The sequence below is a fragment of the Biomphalaria glabrata genome, chromosome 2 (assembly GCF_947242115.1).
Source record: "Biomphalaria glabrata chromosome 2, xgBioGlab47.1, whole genome shotgun sequence".
In the NCBI taxonomy this organism is placed as follows: Eukaryota; Metazoa; Mollusca; class Gastropoda; family Planorbidae; genus Biomphalaria; species Biomphalaria glabrata.
In genome coordinates, this window is record NC_074712.1 from 12,982,325 (window position 1) to 13,004,615 (window position 22,291).

Below are 22,291 nucleotides of genomic sequence, written 5' to 3' on the forward strand. Positions count from 1 at the left end.
TTACTGAAAACCACTTTCCAAGGCCGACAACTTTCACGTCCAACAAAAGCTCTGACAATATCCTGTTCAACACACTGTCCAAGGGCTTCAGTTCTATTTACTAACAAGAAATTGTTGATGTCAAAACAACTGGGCGATAAAAGAACAGAGCTAGCACTAGAGCAGGGGTCGGCAACCTGCGGCTCGCGAGCCACATGCGGCTCTGTGGATGTTAATCTGCGGCCCTTTAGTTCTATGCGCAAATATTATTTATTTTATTGGAAACAAAATTGTTCTGATTCGATTCTATCTCTCAGTCACTTGTACTCGCTTTTCAGCACACCTCTCTCAACGTCTTGAAATGTAATATATTTGCCGGTGGAAGATATTCAATTTTCTTCTGCCTTATCACTTGATATAGATGAGTCTTACGACATAACTGACACGGCACAAGTTGGCCTTTTTGTCAGGTATATGTCTTCCCAAGGTCCAAAAGAACTTCTAGGATTGCTACAGCTCTCGTGACAAACTAGAGGAGAAGATATAGTTAATGTCGTGCGAAAATACATTGAAGACAATAAAATCGATATAAATAGAATCGTTTCAGTTACAACTGATGGAGCCAGAAGTAAGACAGGAAAAAATAAAGAGGCAACTACGTTTCTTTGGTGCAAAATTAAATATATTTGCGTGAATATATAGTTCTGTGATGATTATCCCATTTTAAAGAAAATCCTAGAAATGATTTTGCATTATTTCTATTACTTTTCTAAGACAGAAAAGATTGATTTGGACGACTTCCCTTACAGTTTGAAAAAGAGTTTACGTACATAAAAATCTATCTATATATATATATATATATATAGGTCTGTGAATCGATCAATCGCGGATAAGAATTTGGTGGTATAGGAATTATTTTTCCAACATTTCATTCAACTGACGCTTCCTATCACTTTCTGATTTTCCTTTGTTCATATTCTTGCAGTGTTGGCGGTAGAAGGGGAAGAACCTAACGTTTAAATTACAATCGATAAGGTTGTCAGGTTTTCGGGACTCGCCACTGTATACAAAAGTTAGGGAATATTTGGTTATTTCCTTGTTTAGTTTTGTGTTTTGTTCTCGGCTAATTTGTATGTTCACTGGACTATTTCTTATAAAGTGTCTCTGTACTTCTTTTTTTCATTACATCGCACTGGATTACACTATGCAGTATAACTTGTTTTTTTTCTTAGTGATAACAAACGCATTCAAAAACCTTCTTACCAAATATAAGCTTATTCAATTGTAATAAAATAAGGCAGAAAATAAACAAGTGTTTTGATCAAACATATGAGCAGTTTACTTCATATTTAGAAGTTATATTTAAAGACAAAGCTAAAATTGAATAACGCAAATTCTGAGGTCCCCCCCCCCCAAAAAAAAAATAAATAAATTATAGACAGTTCATGAACAATTGTAACGTGAACTGTTGTGTAAACCGTAAACTTATCTTAGTGTTGTTGGCAATGAAGTCTCTTCAGTATTGCATAAACAAAATTTCAGACATGTTACTAAATTTTTTTAAAACCATAGTAACACTAAACTTATCGTATTCTGAGTCCGGACCTCTAAGTCATAGTAGCTAATGAGTTAAATTCCCATTAGTCTACAGATCGGTTTTCTTATTTTTTACGACTAGGCATGTTTTATTTTTGTATTATCTCAGGGGTGTAGGGCGCCACTTGTAATGTTGCAATGCGCCACTTTTGGCGCAGCCTCCATAGATAGGCTGGCCACCCCTGATATAGAACATGTAAGCCTGCTCTACTGTGTCTGCCTCTGAGATCCTCACAAATCTAGATTTCTCAATGAAATGGCACCCCAGAACTACTCTACTAGAACTGTTGCTTAACTTCAATTCCGAAGGCACACCCAAAACATGTAAAACAAGTTGACAAGTTCTAAGTATTCTGTTTTATCGAAAACAAAAATACAACTACAAAAAACAACAAAATCCTTCTGGAACCCCGGACAAAATGTCCAGATGGCTGTGCCCTCAGATAGCTCGATTAAAACAATGCTTGTAATTGGTGACAAAGGAAAAACCTGAAAGACATGACTAATTTAGCTTTAACTGTTCGCATTTTTGTTTTAACTCTCTCTCTCCGTAATTATTTACCACATTCTGGTGGAATCAACGTTGGTATCCTCAGTTAGGAGAGAAAGAGTTAAGAGACTTCGAACAAAAATGAATAGATAAATAAGATAAGTTGAACATCATTTTATATGAAAAAAACAAACCACAACTATTATAGTAGATAGCAGAATTAGAGATTGCTGAGGTCAAGGTCATACAGATGACATCATAAAATAAGTTCTTTTGATCTGTTCGGAGCCGACACATTTGACAAACTGACAGAACAAACAGAAGATACAAAGAATGAAAGTTTTAATACTTTGTTTAGTTACTCTCGTTGTGGGTAAGTACGTAGACTTGCCATGTTAGGCTTTACTTCTAATGAAGTAATAATCAGGCATTCTTAACGAGTTTGGTTTTAAAAAAAAAACGAATTAAAAATCATAAGAGGTTCTACACAAGGCAAAAGACAGGGAGGAATGGAGAAAGACGGTCGACGAGTCTTGCTTGGTGCCCCAACAGTTCAACAGACTAAGGGATAGGTAAAGGTAAAAGCTTTTTATGTATTAAACCTATTGACTCTTTCTCTCCGTAATTATTTGTCCACTTTTCGAAGGAATTCTTCATTTTGCTTATTACTATTTCACTCCCCTGTTATGATTGGGCTTCAATAGCTTTGTTGTTTGTGATCAGAAAATGTTGTATTTAGTATAGAATTAAAGAGGAATGCATGCTCTTTTTATATAATTCAAAGCCAAGTTCAAACAATTAAAAACATTAATTGAATTTAATGGGGTCAAATTCAACGATGGTATCTTCGATTAGGAGAGACAGATTTAAAATAATAATAAACAAAGCTAAAATTGAATATCGCAAATTCTGAGGTTTCCTAAAAAAAAAAAATAGTTATAGACAGTTTATGTACAATTGTAAAGTGAACTGTTGTGTAAACCGTAAACTTATCTTGGTGTTGTTGGCAATGTAGTCTCTTCAGTATTGCATAAAAAAAAATTACAGACATGTTACTAAGTTTTCAAGCTTTCACTTCTACTCGTAGTTGTTGACCCTTACTGGTCAATGCAGGTCTATATTTAGGTTTGAATAGTTTTAGAGGTCCACTGTTTAATTAGCAATGTAGGTCAAAAGACAAGTTCAGATACTTTTAACACGACGAACACGAGGGTAGAATTATATTGGCGCTTTTTTTTAATTGACAGACGAATGTGTGACAGACGAATGTGTGACAGACGAATGTGTGACAGACGAATGTGTGACAGACGAATGTGTGACAGATGAATGTGTGACAGACGAATGTGTGACAGACGAATACAGACGAATGTGTGACAGACGAATGTGTGACAGACGAATGTGTGACAGACGAATGTGTGACAGACGAATGTGTGACAGACGAATGTGTGACAGACGAATGTGTGAAGACGAATACAGACGAATATGTGACAGACGAATGTGTGACAGACAAATGTGTGACAGACGAATACAGACGAATGTGTGACAGACGAATGTGTGACAGACGAATGTGTGACAGACTAATGTGTGACAGACGAATGTGTGACAGACGAATGTGTGACAGACGAATGTGTGTTACGTTGATATAAAACTTTGAACAGGAGGGTTGACTGGTCGTTTAATGATCACTTCGGATTTTCGTCACGATGGTCTTGAGTTCGAAACCTATCCAGCTTTTCCCCTTTCCGTCCTGCAAGAGGTTTGAGCCAGGATGTAATAATCTTCATTTTTTAAACTTTCGAAAGTTATCAAATATCCAGAGTTTTACAGTAAACTTGAGGCTTGACTTACTGCACTTACGGACTCTGGACAATTCTCCTCACTGCCTTGTCCATCCTGCCACCTTGGTCTACCATGTTTGAGTTAGTCTCCAAGGAATTTCACTTCCATTCTGGGTTCCAGCCTGGATCCTGGTTTACAAGTTTGTCTGTCGCTCTTCTCAACGTGTACTAAATAGTTCCCCATTTACAGTCAAATGGACATTTTCCCTTTAAAAAGATATTGAAGTGACAATGTTCCATGAATTTGAGCCTCAGTTTTGATTCGTTTATATTCCAGTAGATTTGGGGTTTGAGATTATTTTGGACACATTCCTAGCCATAATTATAACTGAAGTGGATGAGCTCTTGTAAACATGGGGCTGCCGAACTGGGGGCCTTGAGTTCCAATGTCAATGGAGGCTAGGAATTCTAAATTCCTGATTTAATTGTAGTCTGTGTTTTTGAAAGCCCAAAGGCAACATAAAACACAATTTTACAGCTACTTAAACGAATGTATTTGATTACCGTGAAAGTTCTACAAAGTAACTAACTAGATGTGAGATAAAGGTGGGTAAGCAGGTAACATGAGACACATCAAAAGTATGGGGGTTGTTGGGAGCAAATAGGGCCCGATCTAGAGGTAATGGGAAGCTAGAGATGGGGGCAGTAGAGTATGGACTTGAGATGAGACAGACCAACCCTGATCAAGGCCAGGCCAGGAAAACATTTCTATTACGTTACTATTTTATGGAGAATTGAACAACAAGAAGTTATATAGAATTGAACAACAAGAAGTTATATAGAATTGAACAACAAGAAGTTATATAGAACAAATTTGAGTCAGAAATTGTATTGTCCTTTTAGAAGTTCAAATGTTAGCCAAAATTTTCTTTCTACTTCCAGTGTCAGCCGGTGTTGTTGACATTAAAAGACAGGACTGCGTTGAACACTGCACTCCAAGTACTAATGAAGGATGTCACCCCTACCAGATATGTATCGCCAATCACGCCGTTGGGTGTGGTACTTCATGCCATTACATACTGCGTGAGTATTTAGTGACATTATTTTTTTTTTTTTTCATTTTGACATTTATACTAATTGTACTAGCTCAAGAAATTACTTTTAATATACTCTTTTATATTATACGGTGTTCATTTAAAAAAAAAGAATCCTTTTAAGAACTGCTCCAGAAAAAAGGGGGGCAATGAATTATCTGGATATATGAATTAATTAACTCTTTCTCTCCTAATTGTCGATACCATCGTTGATTTGACCTTATCAAATTAAATTAATGTTTAATTTTATAAACTTTAATTTGTTCTATAAAAAGAGCATGCATTCCTCTTTAATTCTAGACCAAATAAAACATTTTCTGACAACAAACGAAAAAGCTATTGAAGCTTAATTATAACAAGGGAATGAAATAGGTATAAGCAAAATTGAGAATTCTATCGAAACGTGCAGACATAGTGACGGAGAGAAAGAGTTAAAATATAGTTTAAATTGTTATAAAACAATAATTGTGTACAACGGAAAGATGAGACAATTATTGTGAAATTGAGGCTAAACATTCATTATTTCCTATTCTATCTCTTATCTTTCTATTGACAGCAGGGAAACGGGCCATCTGTTTAGGCGCCATGTGCAATGTGTATTGCCCCTATGGACACAAGCTCTCAGCAGACGGATGTCCAATGTGTGCTTGTAATCCTGGTCCAGTTGTTTGATCGCCCACTTTACAATTACACTGTAAATACAAAACATTTGACAAGTGACAAACCTGAACAGTTTTCTTGTTTGATTCTTTTACTTACATTAGTTTACAAAAATAATATGTTTATATTTTTTGTTAAACAAAGGTTATATTGAATGAAGGGAGAGAAACACTCAATCGTGACCATTCCTGTCAATATTGCTTGATCTGATTTATCATTTTCTATAGAAAACAAAATTAGTTAATTACCAATTACTTTTTGATGGCTTCGTGTGTAGCCATCAACAATGAATTATTGTGCAGAATTTCAGCTTGATCCGAGAATGGGAAGTGGAAAAGAAATGTATAAGGGAATCCACCCAGACAGACGGAGTTTGTTTGTAAGCTCTGTAAAAAACAACAACAAAAAAGGCAATAACTCCACAGTGTGTATTTGCTTGGAGGATCTCTATAAACAAATAAACTTTGAATTAAACTAAGAAAGAAGGATCTCCATTGAGTTAGAATCCATATAAGGGCCTGTATAGCTTCGTAGTAGCACCTTTCAATTGCAATGTCAGCGACAAGGAAACAAATTCATCTCGAAGTTAGATTGTCGTAGTTGGCTTTTATATTCAAACTAATAAGCTCTTTTTGTACTCCAGACTATTAGTTCTACATGTGGTGGCAGTAATCTAAATATTTTGTACTTGAATTGTTCGAAGAGTTAAGTGAAAGACTTTTGGAAGGTACATGGGAACTTCCCTTCTCAACCTGAACAACTGGGAGAAGTTTTATTGGCTTGTATGCCTAAATGCTTGGGTTAGCGTCGAGGTTGAAGGCCTAGCTCACCGGTAAAATTCCCCATATTTCTTGTATTTACCACATCAACCTTGAGGGTGTCCACGTCTCTATGAGGAAAGATGCGTGGATAGTGACAAGGGCTCTCTTCCATTCCCGCTAGTGCAACGATCTCGGTCCTTAGGCACCCCTCAGGGGGGGTGGTGTTTTTTTTGCCCTATAAGCACAATCGTCCTCTCTAACGACCGTTTCCCCCCGTCGCTACGCTGAGGATGACAAGCATTGCCCGGGAATCTAAATACTTGAATAGTTGAAATTGTTTCTTTTCTCTGCGTCTTGATGTCGTGAGGCATTACGTCATACTTTTTGAATGTACGATGCAGGTCGTAAATACTTCGTTATGGCTTCATTGGTGTTATAGAAGAATAGTTTGGGTCCAGTGACGTAGCTAGGAATTTGTCATCATTTGGGGGCCCGGGGGGCTTGACCTCTTTGGGGGGGGGGGGCTGCATTTTGCATAATATTTACTATTTAATATAAAAAACATTCTTTTGGGGGCACCCGTCAAATGGGGACCCGGAGGATTTTCAAATTCTCCTCCTATCTCCCCCCACCCTAGTTACGCCTCTGGTTTGGTCAACAAAGTTTGGCAGATTATCTTGGAATAATTATTTACGAGGCACTGCATGCTACAAACAAATTTAATTCTGTTTGCTAAGTCGGATGGTTGGCTGGTCTGTGGTATGCGCTCTGGACGTTGTCTCGGTTGTCCCTAGTTCGAACCCCTGCCAGCCTGCATCCCCCTTTCAATTCTGAAGGAGCACCCTAAAGATGTAGAACAAACAAATCACTAGATGCTGGTTTAATAAATCTTCTTATCTTATCCTACAAAATACAGACGTTACTTCAAAAAAGAAGATGATTACGTCCTAAGCGTCATGCGTTCAGTCATGCATATTCCAATGACCGAAATTCTGCCAAGTCACTGGTTTTCCTGGCTTGCTCAGGCAACCCATTCCACGTTCTAAATGCACTATGGAAGAAGGAGCATTCATACAAATTTGTCCTATCATATGGAACGAGAAATGTGCCATTATCTTTGTGTCTTTCTGAGTATTTAAATAGATTTTGTTTTCGTATTTGAAGATTATGGTTCAGTGTTTTACGTATAATTGCTACTTTACTTTTAAGTCTTCTCTCCTGAAGGCTTTCTAAATTTATTGATTTTACTAAAGGTGTTACTCTAGTCAAATGTGAATATTCGTTTGTTATGGTGTTACGTGATCTAAGTATCTTCAATGTAATTGAAAACATCTTTTGGTTACACTTTAAGCCAAGACAAGAGGATGAGAGCATGAGCAATGCAGTCCATTGTTCACCAACTTGATGGTTTGGGAGAAGCTAATAAACAAGTAGATTAATGAAACGCTTTCATTGAATTATAAAAGCATACATTAAATTCAAATTAATCTTAAATCAAAAGTTGAGAGTTCACGTGAACGAAACAAACTTATGTTTATTACCGTGTTAAAATACTTCGATGATTCCTTCATAAATGAAGGTTTATTAAGACCCAGCCGAAACCTCCTTCAGGGCGACAGAAGATGGCATCAGTCAGGTTTCGAACTCGAGACCAACATGAGTCAAAAGCACATACCTCGCGACCAAAGTTGCCATTCATATTTGATTCCCTAATAGAGCGCCTACCAAACCGCTTATGAAATGTCACGAGATCACGTGCTGACTGACAGGTGAAATACTTGGCTTCTGAAGATTGGGATTTTCAACTTCGGAATTATTAGGACGCCCATCAGTCGACCCAACTTTAACATTACCTGACATACGTTGGGGCAGTGAAGGCGGTTGGTCGTTTTGCTGGCCACATGACACCCTCGATAACCATCCAAACAGATGAGCTTTTACAAACTATGCCCACATAGATTGCAATTTCTTAAACGGGTACCTTTAAAAAAAGTTATTCGAAAAGTCACCTTCACTCATCCCTTAGTCCAGTGGTTCCCAAACTTTAGTTTAACGGAACACTTAGCTAATTCTGAGTATTTAGCGGAACACTTTGCTTATTTTTTTTAAAAAGGTTAATTCACGTAGTGGCCTACTAGTTAATTATTCCAGTAGTTCGTAACACGAGGGTTCCGCGGAGCATAGTTTGAGAAACACTGCCTTAGTCTGTTAGACAGTTTTTCTCCATTCCTATATGTCTTTTACCTTGAATAAAATCTCCTTTAATGACAGGCCAGTCCATTTTTATATGTTGTCGTCCCATCGCTTTCTCTGTCTGACTTTTTCTTTTTGCTGGTACTGTTCCCTGAAGGAAAGTCTTTGTGAGCCCTTAGAACCTTAAAATATTGCCATAGAGCTTTACTTTGTGTTTTTTGACAGATCACTCAACTGTAACCCCGAATGACACTGATTTATAACCTGGCCTCAGTGGACAAAACTTCTTTCGTTGTCCCCGAATAGAGGTCGATATAATACAGGCTCTAACGTCTTGACGAGTTCATACGTACTTTCAGAAAGTGAGGATTATTCCGTCCAAGCCCAAACAATCCGTCAAGCTCCAGCATTCGGGATAGCATAATATACGATCAGACATCCACAAGCATTGTCATAAGAAGTAAATGTCATAAGAAGTAAATGTCATAAGAAGTAAATGTCATAAGAAGTAAATGTCATAAGAAGTAAATGTCATAAGAAGTAAATGTCATAAGAAGTAAATGTCATAAGAAGTAAATGTCATAAGAAGTAAATGCAAACTAAAATGTCACAAAGAAATGTCACTTTTTGCACAATGTTTTCACACCAAATGACACTAGAAAGTTGACCATAATGATCTTCAATTAATAATAAATCTACACGCAATTAGTACATTTCATTTGAAGTACGTGCGAGTGAAGTAAACAAAGAGATGACCATCAACACAATGAAGCTCTACAGTATTCAATACTCATGTCTCTCGCACTCGTTACGCTGCATAGGTACCTCACACCAGACCAGTTTTACACTAGTTGCTACGGATATTGCTAAGTTACCATTGGCCTAGCATTTCTTTTAGAAGAGAAAAAAATAGTGTACTAAAAATAACAATGGACTGGTCATGACTTGATTAAGGTCATTCTCAAAGATTGCAGACGACAATGATGTTTTCGGTCAAGGTCAAGCTGTTGACTTTATAAAGCAGTTTGTAGTTGTCAGAAAATGTAAATTTAGCATTTACCAATTAAAGAAGTATAACAGAACAAAATGAAAGTTTTACTAATCTGTGTCATTGCTTTAGCTATTGGTAAGTCTACGTTTTGGTTGAGGTGTTCACAATGATATAGTCTTTACTAATCTGTGTCATTGCTTTAGCTATTGGTAAGTCTACGTTTTGGTTGAGGTGTTCACAATGATATAGTCTTTACTAATCTGTGTCAATGCTCTAGCTATTGGTAAGTCTAGGTTTTGGTTGAGTTGTTCACAATGATATAGTCTTTACTAATCTGTGTCATTGCTCAAGCTATTGGTAAGTCTACGTTTTGGTTGAGTTGTTCACAATGATATAGTCTTTACTAATCTGTGTCATTGCTCTAGCTATTGGTAAGTCTAGGTTTTGGTTGAGTTGTTCACAATGATATAGTCTTTACTAATCTGTGTCATTGCTCTAGCTATTGGTAAGTCTACGTTTTGGTTGAGTTGTTCACATTGATATAGTCTTTACTAATATGTCAAAATACTTCCTTTCTATTGTAAACCGTATGCATCAAAAGCTTGCTATAAAAAAGTTTTTCTGTTATGTAGTTTTTTTTCCCTTGTTTTTTTAGTCACAGCAGAAGATATCAAGAGACAAGACTGTGTTGACCACTGCACACCAGGTACCAATGCTGGATGTCACACCTACCAAATATGTACTGTTAACCATGCTGCTGGCTGTGGTCACTCTTGTCATTACATCTTGCGTGAGTATTTGTTTCTAGTTTGGCAGTCTCTATTTGCTAGTTACACAGTCACTAGTTGCTTGCTATGCAGTCACTAGACATCAAAAGATTCTTTTAGTGTACTGTTTCATAATAAATAGGATAAAAGACAGTTCACATGTTATTAGCACACTAGAGATTTAAATAATCAAATTTTGCATCTTTGTTTTTTCACTAGACTACATAAAAAGTAGATTATCTAAGCATTTTTGTGTGTGAATGATTTAAGATGGCTGGCTGGTCTTGTGATGGCTGGCTGGTCTTGTGATGGATGCCTGGTTTTGTGATGGATGCCTGGTCGTGTGATATGCGTTCCGACTGTCATATCAATGATTTTGGATTAGAACCCTGCCCACCGTCATCCAAAGCGATCCCAAGGAAGATTTGGACCACTCGATCAATCTAATTTCTAAAGAAACAAAAGAAACTCGTGAAAATTAAACAATATGTAGGTAGCTTATATCTAATTAGAAAGAATTGCCAAATGAAAAATCTAAAATACTATAGAAGGATTTAACAATAACGGGATTTTTAGGACGCCCCTAAGTCCACCCAACTCTAATGGGTACCTGACATGGGGAAAGGAAAGGCGGTTGGTCATTGTGCCGGTGATGTGACACCCTCGTTTACCATCGGGCAGAAACAGATGACATTTACATCTTCTGCCCTATATAGATCGCAATGACCAAGATCTGAAAGGGTTAATCTACTACACCATGTAGCCCATCTTCTAGTGCTTATGCTGAGAATTAATTAAATTGGTCTTCTCTTAAACTACTGTCGCGGATGTCCACTTTAACTAGAGTAGCACAACAAACATTAAAATCCACTAATTAAGTCATTATACAGCAGACTAATATATTTATTAAATGTAAAGTAAAAACACTCTGGCAAATCGAGCCATAAGACAATAAACAATACTTCCATAATTACTCGCAAGATTCAATATCTAATGGATTTTTACAATGATAATTAATAACACTGCACTCAATACAAATAGAACTCTTCAAACATATGTCCTTTCTCTCCGAGGACTGAATAGAAAAAAAAACTGACCATGTGTCCTGGTCAGAAAACGAGGCTTGCCCATAATTCCTAGCGAGGCTACAATTTTCTCGTGAAATATGAAAATTAAGTGTTTTCAGTGAACACCGTTTACCGCATGTCACAGTAGCTCTCAAACCACGCTGGGACACTACATTTACTGAGTAACAACAGCACCAATATTACCACTACAAAATCTGATTATGAGAAGATGTAGTGCTAATTAGAGGAGTAACTCCTTTCAATTTAGAAACGTTTCTACCTTCTAAATTTGAGCTGGAGTCACTTCCCTTCTTTCCATAAAGATGTTTTCCCCCACATTTTATTTTCATCCAATAATCCAATATGCAAAGAAACTAAACCTAAACTACGTCATTTGAGATTCTTCTTTTAACACTTCTAATGTCATGTGGGATATATCGCACCAATGCATCCACAAATTATTTCATTAGAAAATATCTAGAAAAAGTATTTCTAATATACACTCCAATGTTTCTTATTTTTACATGGCATTATTTGTTAACATAAACACAAAATAAATATGACATATAACTAATGCAAGACTCGTCTCCAAATCAGGTAGAATGTAATATTTTACGTTATTACGCAGATCTAGCTTTACCTACAAATTTTGTGACTCTCAACGTAGACAAAGCCATTGGTAATAATAGCATGGTAACATAGCGGAGCATGAGTGAGTTTTGTTTGCTCTTCTGGTGAAAGTGACGGATCATGTTATTATTGACAACGGGTTGTTCTAAATCTGTATGTATATGCTTATGACATCTGTCTTTTTCTCTAATATACATATAAATGTTTTTTTTTCTATTTCTAAAGCATTGAAGCGTGCCCTGTGTTTAGGCGCCATGTGCAATGTGTTCTGCCCGTATGGAAATAAAATCTCAGCAGACGGATGTCCAATGTGTGCTTGCAATCCTGGTCCAGTTTAACAACATTTTTGTTTCTAAATAAATCAAATAGAACAAACTTCTCGAGTTTTATTTTCCACTAACAAATTAGAAAAGAAAAAAATATTCCAAGTAGATATGTACACAACAGCAGCAGCAGCAGCATTGTTTTCATCTGCTTCGTTGTACTTCAAAACCTTTTCTGAGACAATGTACAAACCATAAGATGGCTGCCTGGGCGTGCGGTTTGCGCACTGGACTGTCGTTTTGATTTATCGATGGTCCAGAACCCTGTCCGCTCCCATCCCCCGTCGTCCTGCGGGAGGTTTGGACTAGGAAGTAAACTATCTTCAACTCTGAAGGAACATGCGAAACATGTAAAACATTTTACAAACAGAAGGGGGAAAAACTCATTTTCAAGGATGACTCATTGAGAATAAAATAGCAAACTAAAATAACAAATTCTGAAAGATGCAATATAATTATTCGTTTTCAGTGGACACTTAGACTAAGAACTCTAGAATGCTGGATCGTGTTCAAAGAAGCTTGCCCACTGTGATCCAGTCAATACAGACATGAAATACATTTGATCGCATACATCCAAAGAGAAGAAATAAGGAAAACGTCCACAAATAATTGTATTTAAAATCAAAGCTCATTTTGAGTGACACTGTATCAATTCTAATGAATCTTGAAATACCTGTATCAAAAAATTTTTGTTTAGAGCAGTGCTCAGTGTGCTCTGGACCAAGCACTTTTATGGACTATATGTTGTAGTCCAACTTGTCATCTTCAATGACTAATCGCGAAGTTTCAATTAGATCCAAGTATGGGAAGTGGTAGGAATAACGTGTAGAAACTTCCACCCAGACAGACAGACAGACATAATGAGTTGATATCAGCTTTGCAAATGAATGAGATGATTAATACTTTAAAAAAAAAATGAAATCTACATGACTTCACGTTCTGAGATCAACTTGAAACACACCTAAAAGAACCAAACAAGAATTAGGAAAGTTATTGTATAGACCAATAAGGCTTATTATTTATTGAACAAGTAGCCATATATTACCCGCGGCCCGTGGGTCTTAATTTGAATATCACTAATAGGCCTATAGTCACTGATACAGTGTATTAGAAACAATTTAACAAAATAATAATTTTATAAGTACAGCGAATGTGAATGTGAAAATAGTATGAATGGAGCTATTAAAATAGCTAATCGACCAAAATCCATTTTTTTAAAAAGTAAAAACATTTACTTGCAGGCCTATATATATATTCAAATCTAGATCTAGAGTCTAGATACTATTATAATAGATGTAGATCTATATTTTATAAGAGTGCATTCAAGGGCTTAATAAGATTATTAATTATTGTAAGCTAGTATATTTCGTATACCCCATATAGGGCGTCATCTTGCATGTCCAATCTTGTGTTAAAGTCTTGAATTAGATGTAGTAGATCTAGGGTTTGAGAGATTTTAAGTACTGCGCATGCGTAGACTTTCGGTCTTGTCTAATGAACGGGATATAAAGTACGTCATGACGTCTAAATTCGCAGATATAAGGAATGGATTTATGTAAAAATGCTTTTGAAATACAAATTTGAAGGTTAGGCTTATTAACTAATGAAATCAATGGACTATGTTTTGTTTTTTCACGTGTCAAAGTAAAAAAAAAATATCTTTGCAAAGTGTAGTTTTGAAAATTAGATCTAGATCCTTTCGGTCTTGGTCTTATATAAACATGGCTATATGTCCTAGATTGTCCTAGATCAACGAAATAGTAATACTTTCATAGATTTGGTCAAGTTTTTTTTTTAACGTCTTAAGCTTATTTTAGGGCTAATTTAATACGCTACGGCTCCAGTTAGTACCCACGAAACATTTATGTCAAGTTTTATCAAGATTGGTGAAACGGTTTTGATTAGTATTCGGGACATACATACATACATACATAGGCTACATACATACATACATACATACATCTCGTACATATATACATACATACATCTCGTACATACACAGTGCACACTTACATACAAACGCCTTAGTTTCTGCTTTATAGAATAGATGACATTAAAAATACATACATGTGAGGTAGGACATTCAGTTCAAAGAGTAGCTAGGGACTATCTGTAAGTGACTATTTGGGTGACTTACTAATTTCAAAACTAGGCTACAAAGACAGTGTCTGTGGAAACACTATCTCAATCTCTTTGGCTATAAATTGTTGTAAAAACGGTGTATTTTTATGAAAAATCTTCTTGCAAAGTTGATTTTAAAAATTAAAATTTTCGCGTTCAGAAAACAAAAACGTAGCCATTACACCAGAACTTTGTAAGAGATAAAATATCATGATATCGGATTTTCAATATCTGTTCTAGAATAAAATATCTAAACGGGACTGACGGGCGGACAGACAGACCACACAAAACTAATAGTTGCTATTCCTCTTTCAGGGCCTCTAAAAATATATCCGAATACTACAGTTCTAACTGTTCAAACAATTGATCATCAATCAGATCAATATTTAATTTATACATGTATTAGTACCAGAATATTTGAGGAATTGATTTCTGTTTGATAAACTAAAAAATGTCAAGGACGCAAAATTGACCTTTACTGTTGCCAACTTTAATTTTCACAATATCCCAATGAGTGATAGTTGATCATCGTATCCACTTTCATTATTCCCGCTAGTTAGTTGCCCATTTGTTCTGAAATAAGTTTCAAGTCATAGAGAGGAAGTCTCATATTTCAAGTCATAGAGAGGAAGTCTCATATTTCAAGTCATAGAGAGGAAGTCTCCTGTTTCAAGTCATAGAGAGGAAGTCTCCTGTTTCAAGTCATAGAGAGGAAGTCTCCTGTTTCAAGTCATAGAGAGGAAGTCTCCTGTTTCAAGTCATAGAGAGGAAGTCTCATATTTCAAGTCATAGAGAGGAAGTCTCATATTTCAAGTCATAGAGAGGAAGTCTCCTGTTTCAAGTCATAGAGAGGAAGTCTCCTGTTTCAAGTCAGAGAGAGGAAGTCTCATATTTCAAGTCATAGAGAGGAAGTCTCCTGTTTCAAGTCAGAGAGAGGAAGTCTCCTGTTTCAAGTCAGAGAGAGGAAGTCTCCTGTTTCAAGTCAGAGAGAGGAAGTCTCCTGTTTCAAGTCAGAGAGAGGAAGTCTCTTGTTTCCTTCATATGGAAATTAATTTTGTGCTAAAAAAACAGAAGAGCTCAGAACATTGGAGTCTGCAGTGCTAAAAACTGCGCCAAAAAAGAATATGACGTACCTTTGAAAACAACATAGCTTAGCATCACTACCTTTATTTTGTACGCCGGATACACCAAAAAGCTATCTATTTATAGTCTTTTCTGCCATGTACGAACAGCTAAAATTGTTTGATAATAGGACATTGCAGTAGACAACAAGAGTCAAGTTTAGGGTCGATGTGGTCCGAGAAGAGCTCATAAATGAGGACATGTCCTCCTTCTGCAAGAGGTCTAGTAACCCTAGGTTTATTTGTTGTTTATATAAAGAGAACTTCAGTAGACAGTTGGTAAACGGACAGAGATGGATGAGAGCTGTGATGGCCAGTGGCCAGTATATTGAGTTCTAAAAGCAAAGAAACTAAAACGAGTGACTAGATCTAGGTTACCTGTGAAGTAAAGACTTAACAACAGTAGACCTGATTAAAAATACGCAAAGTCGAAGTCACATTAAAAAATGTTTTACAATGTAAAAATCTCTGATCCGAAAGTCAATAATTATACTAAAGTGCTGTAACATTAAAGTTCTAAAGTACTGTAACATTAAAGTTCTATTACACATAATGTATTTGTAAAAACATTAAAAACTAGTGCGCAAATTTATAATGACTACCATCATTGTACTAACAACTAAGAAACAACAGAGGGAAAAAAAAAGAATTTTAAAAATATCTATCCTTGGTTCTTTTAATATAACCTGTCGAATAAAAAAAAAACGCACCAAAATGATCTAGAAATCTAGATCTCTGTAGTTTAAAAATGTTCCAAGATAAACTTGTTGATTTGTGGACGTAGGAAACAAATAGTGTCACCAAATGTGTACAACAGAAAAACCTGATTCTAAAGATCATGACTCTAGGAAGGTGAAAGTATTTTAAACACTTCAGCACATTTTTTAATCTCTCAAGGTCTAATAGTGAAATGATAATCTATAAATAGTTTCGTCTCTACTGCAGTGTCACAAATCTTCTGAAACTGTTGATCTTAAACAATCTTTGGAGGGAAACTATTTGGTTGCTGAGAATGAAAGTCGTTTTCATTTGCTTTTTAACTTTCGCTCTTGGTGAGTACAAAAAAAAAGTTGTATTGCGTGACTAAGTGAGTCTCAACGGCTGGATCACATGGAATACGTAATAATAGCCTCAGAGCTAGAGTACAGAGTTGAAGTACCGACTGAGTTGAGGTACCGACTGAGTTGAAGTACCGACTGAGTTGAAGTACCGACTGAGTTAGAGTAATTATTGATTTAAAGTAGGTTACCAAATGAGTCTTTTGCCTTGGAGAATGGAGAAAGACGTCAACTAATCTTGCATGGTGCCCCAACGGTCCAACAGATTAAGGGATAGGTGAAGATGAACAACCATATGAGTTCAATAACAAATGAGTTAAACAACTAAATGAGTTAAAAAAATAAATGAGTTAAAGTTATTTATGAATTAAAGAAACCACTGATATAGAGGTAGCGTAACCAAAAGTCTGGAATGAAAGATCTAAAAACCTCCAATGTGTCACTCAGAGAACAACTTGGTTTTGTATTCAAGCGTGTGGATGTAGTGGGGGAAGTAAAGACAATCAAATGACAATTTCTCAGGCTTGCAACTTTAGTAGCTCTTTTTTTTATTCTCTTTTATTATTTTAGTTATTATTGATAACAGAAACTTACAATAGACGAAGAGTAACAAATATAAAATATTTCTTTTATTTTGAGACTAACAAAAACAACAAAAGAACAAAAAATATCTTGAAACTAATGTCAAGCCTGTAGCAGTCTTACCCAATCACTAGCCTCGTTTTCATCAATGTGTTAGGAAACGAAGCAGACCAAAAGTATTTCACACCAACAAACTTTTTTCTAGACCTAAACAAAAAAAAAAATTATAACGTTACACCGTTCTTTATGGCGTCCATCAAGTTTGTTTTGATTTGTGTCTTCACAGCCACAGCTGGAGTCAGGCAGTGCGTGAACCATTGTATTCAAGAAACCAACTCAGGATGTCATCATAATCAAATTTGTGTCCACCAAGGCTGTAACCACTACTGTGAATTTATTCTACGTAAGTACTTGTAAGGCATGTACTCCAGGCTGGCATCCTGCATTGGCTAGCATTTATTGCTCTTTGGTTTGATAGGAACATCTGATACTTATTAAGGCTTAGTCTTTTATGAAAGCATAATTAATTTATTTTAACTCTTTCTCTCCGTAATTATTTTTCCACGTTTCGACGGAATTCTTCATTTGCTCTATTACTATTTCACTCCCCTGTTATGATTGGGCTTTAATAGCTTTGTCGTTTGTTATCAGAAAATGTTGTATTTGGTATAGAATAAATGGAGAAGGCATGTTCTTTTAATATAACAATAAATAAAGTTTATACAATTAAACATTGATTTAATTTAATGAGGTCAAATCAACGATGGTATCGTCAATTAGAAGAGAAAGAGTTAAAATCGACTCCAGTTGTCTTGACTATACATTATTAATTGTCGTGATGGCTGAGCGGCAGGGTTGTCCATGGGACATATTTTTCTATCTCATCCCATGGCAATTTATGCCTGTCCCATTTCATCCCACGGGATTCCCATTATAATATTAATATGCAATACAGTTCAAATAAAATCATTAAATGTCTGTACGTTTAGGTCTAGTGTCTACTAACTAGGACTACATGTACACACAGACATGCGAAACGACAAAATCTATTAACTTTAACACTCAAAAGTATAATCTAAGTACGACCATTCAGTATCATCCACTACCATGGGAAATACAAATGTGTGCTGTCCCATCCCATCCCGTGAGACGTTTCCCATGGGATCAACATTCCTTTGGACAACACTGCTGATCGGTAAAGCCCTTGACTTCTTAACCACGATATTTCGAGTTCACATCTTAGAGACCAATAGCTCGTTGGGAGGTCGTACAGACCTGTGACGTCTCGACTCAACAGAACTGTATCAAATGCTGTATCGTGGGGGGTCAAAGCTAATATTCTATATAGATGTTTTCTTTGTTTCCTCAGCTAAAAGACTCGTTCACTGTCCCATGGTGATGTGTGCATTGTTTTGTGAAAATGGATTCAAAACAAGCCCTGAAACCGGATGTTTTACTTGCTCATGCGCATAAACACTTTCCTAATCTACATGCATCTCTGCCACTTATAGAAAAGGAATTAAAATTGTAAAAAAATTTTGTGTTTCTTTAAGAATTAGTGTCAAACAATGTTTGCTTGTTAGTATATGTGAAATACTTAGCCTGTACTTGTGACGCTAGTGTTGGGTTGTGAATACAATTTTGTATTTTTACTCATTAGGTTTAGTGGATAGACATCAAAGCGTAGCCGGAGATATTAGAATTACCCCGAAAAACAAAAAGAATCCTTTTACACAAGTGTATAATTATATTATCAGAATTGAAATAAAATATTCCAAGTTAAAAAGCTCTATATAAATCAACTTAAAAACTAAAGCCACAAAAACAATTTAATAACAAAGTTAAAACGTATGGAACGACCCCGCTTATTGTGTTCTCCTGTATTTTAAACTCGTCACAAAAAACGAATTACACAGTCACAGGTATATCCAGCAACAGAAATTAAATTTTAGTTTTAATTGTCTCTGGTGTTTTATTTACAAATCTTAGAAAAGACATCAAACAGCTAGAGTCAATGTACAACCAAAACACTTTATTAATATATATTACTATATTATTAAAGAAACGACAAGGAATGCTACACAGCACAAAGTATCAAAGATGTTGTTAAAGAACTATTCAACTCAAATACTGTTGATCAGCCCACACAGCACTATTGTAGTCATGAGCTTTCTTCAGAACAAAATTCCTTTAAATTTTAAGATGTTACAGTAGACAAAAACAAGTAAAAATAAAACAAGGTTACAAAGACAGTTTGTGTGGAAACACAAACTCAAAATCGGCCCCCGATGTGGTCCACCCAGGCAGGTAAAAAGGCAGGTATCAATATTTTCAGAAAGAACATCAGAATTAAATTCTATCAAAGACAAATGACAGAGAAGAATGGAGAAAGAAGGTTGACAAATCTTGTGTGGTGCCCCAGCGGTCCAGCAGGCCAAAGGATAGGTGAAAGTGAATGTGAAGTAAGGTGTGAACCTGGCCTAACTGATGTCTTATAATGAATATTTAATTGATCTAATTGTTTTGTAAAGGGCCAATCTCTTATTCAAATCCCCCCCCGCCCCCCCCCCCAAAAAAAAAATCCTTTTTTTTTATTTGTTGTTTAAAATATTTCCTATCTTTTATTTGTCTTTTTTTTGTCATTTAAATACGTTATTTCAGAATACGTTTCTAAGTAACCAGGATGAGTAGACTTTCAAAAAAGATGTGCAAAAAGATAGGATATTATATCCTTTAGTTACATGTACCTCGCCGCTTGGGCTGTAGCGCAGTTCGCGCGATGAAAAACCTACTTATTAATTGTTGGTTTAAATTATGTCCAACTTATATGCATACTATATAACTTTTTTTCTTTTAAAAAAATTTAAACATTATTTTTGGGTAAAAGTAGTTAGTAAGACAGAACTTACATAACGTAGCAATACATATGTAAAAAAAAATAATTTTTTAACAAAAAGTCTATATCCATTTGCATAAATATGTTGAAAATATGGTACATTGTCGTCTCCCCTACTATAGAGCCTCACGTGTTTGTTACTATTAATAGTAAATAGTTATAAAAATGGTGTATTTTTATGAAAAAAACTGCTTCCATAAGTGATTTTAAAAATTAGATTATTCGCTTTTAGAAAAGAAAAAAGTAGCTGTTGCATCAGAACTTTGAAAGGACTAAAATATTATGATTATGATGTCAGATTTTCACTATCTTTTCTAGTTTACGAGATCTAAACGGGACGTACGGACAGACGGACAGACATTTCAGACAAAACTAATAGCGCCTTTTCCCCTTTCGGAGGCCGCTAAAATAATAGAAATTGTAGAGCCGTTATTGTGCTCTTTTTATAACTATTTAATGTTAGATTTAAAAAAAAAAGAACATTTTTTTACCCCAACTCGACCCCCCCCCCCTTTCTCCTAGAAAAAATCCTGGTTAAGTGAAAATATAAATCTAGTAGAGTTAATACAACTCTAATAGCAGGCCTGTATCGCCAGACTTAGAAGACGGTGCGTAAAATGTTCCTTGACGTCCATTCAGAAATACCCGATCCGGAAATTCTGTTCAAGACAAAGATTGTCTTGTCCTCTAGGCAAATTAATTTTTTTTACTACTTTAAAAAAAAATATAACGGTCAAACTAGAGTATTTTCTGTTTTGTCCAAATATCTAGAAACTATTTTTCCAAAGATATACATCAACTGTCGTATTTCAGGGAAAATCGTTAGAGCCGTTTTCGAGATCCGTTTCCAGTTTTTTCCCACTCAGGTTTTTCAGCCGAAGAGGAATTGTAAACATGTGCATACAATATGCATAAAAACTAAAGTACTCGGTTGCTTCTTTAGACGTGTATTAAACATATGTTGAGCAGTTATAATAGATTTTATTATAGTGACTACCTAGAAACAATATACAATACATTAATAAATGATATACATATGAGACATGAGCGTAGCCAGGGGGGGGGGGGGTTTGGGGGTTCAAACCCCCCCCGAAATGAAATCCCCCCCCACTTGGGGGGGGGATCGGAATTTAGTGAATGATTTTTTGCTTTGATTTTGTTTATTTTAGGTGAGATTTTAATACTAAACCATCACTTACCGCAGCACAACCAATGGGGTTTTGATTTAAAAAACCCCTACCCGGGGGTTTTGAGTTTAAAACCTCCTACCAGGGGGTTCGAGTTTAAAAACCCCTACCAGGAGTTTTGAGTTTAAACCCCCCTACCAGGGGTTTTGAGTTTTAAACCCCCTACTTGAGGTTTTTGCATTTCAATCCCCCTCTTCTATAAAACAAAACAAAAAAAAAAATGCAAACGAAAATCCCCTAATTCCAAGAGCACAGTTAAGGGAGATTTTGATTTTAAAACCTCTTCCAAAATTTACGATAAACCCCCTCTTCATTATAAAAAAAAAGCTAATTACGCACTCAAAATGTTATGAGCGTAGCTAAATGGGTTTTGACATAGTTTTGAGTTTAAACCCCACTTCAGCGGGGTTTGAAAGTAAAAAATACCCTTTTAATAATAAAAACAAAGCAAATTATACACTCAAAAAGTTATGAGTGTAGTCAAAGGGGTTTTGAGTTTAAACTCCCCTCCAGTGGAGTTTGAAGCTAAAAAGTACCTCTTCAATATAAATAAAAGCAAATTACTCACTCTAAAATCTATGAGCGCAGTCAAAGGAGTTTTGAGTTTAAACCCCCCGCCAGGGGGGTTTGAGGCTAAAAAAATAAATCTTTAGTGTAAGAAAAAAGCAAATTACGCACTCAAAATGCTATGAGCGTTGCCAAAAGAATTTGAGTTTAAACCCCCATTTAGAGGGGTTTAATGCTAAAAAATACCTCTTCAATATAAAAAAAAAAAGCAAATTACACACTAAAATTATTTGAGCGTAGCCAATCCTGTTTAAACCCCTCTTCTACAGATGGCGTTTGTTTAGAGTTTAAAACCCCTCAAGATGGTTTTGAGTTTAAGAACCCCCTACAGAGCATTTTGAGTTGGAAAACCCCTAGCAGATGATTTTGACGATAAAACTTCTCTTTTCGATATAAAATCCAAAGCAAACTACAGTCACTTAATTCCAAG

General features: G+C 35.8%; 2 long non-coding RNA genes across 2 annotated transcripts; both read left to right on the top strand.

Moving 5' to 3' along the window:
• The first annotated feature begins 2,277 nt into the window (after positions 1 to 2,277).
• On the top strand, positions 2,278 to 5,667 carry LOC106069109 (uncharacterized). Its single transcript, XR_008776425.1, has 3 exons — positions 2,278 to 2,438; positions 4,786 to 4,926; positions 5,494 to 5,667. It is a non-coding gene; the product is annotated as an uncharacterized LOC106069109 (long non-coding RNA).
• A 10,801-nt stretch (positions 5,668 to 16,468) lies between these two features.
• On the top strand, positions 16,469 to 18,750 carry LOC106069110 (uncharacterized). Its single transcript, XR_001218038.2, has 3 exons — positions 16,469 to 16,623; positions 17,498 to 17,614; positions 18,581 to 18,750. It is a non-coding gene; the product is annotated as an uncharacterized LOC106069110 (long non-coding RNA).
• The last annotated feature ends 3,541 nt before the right edge of the window (positions 18,751 to 22,291 follow it).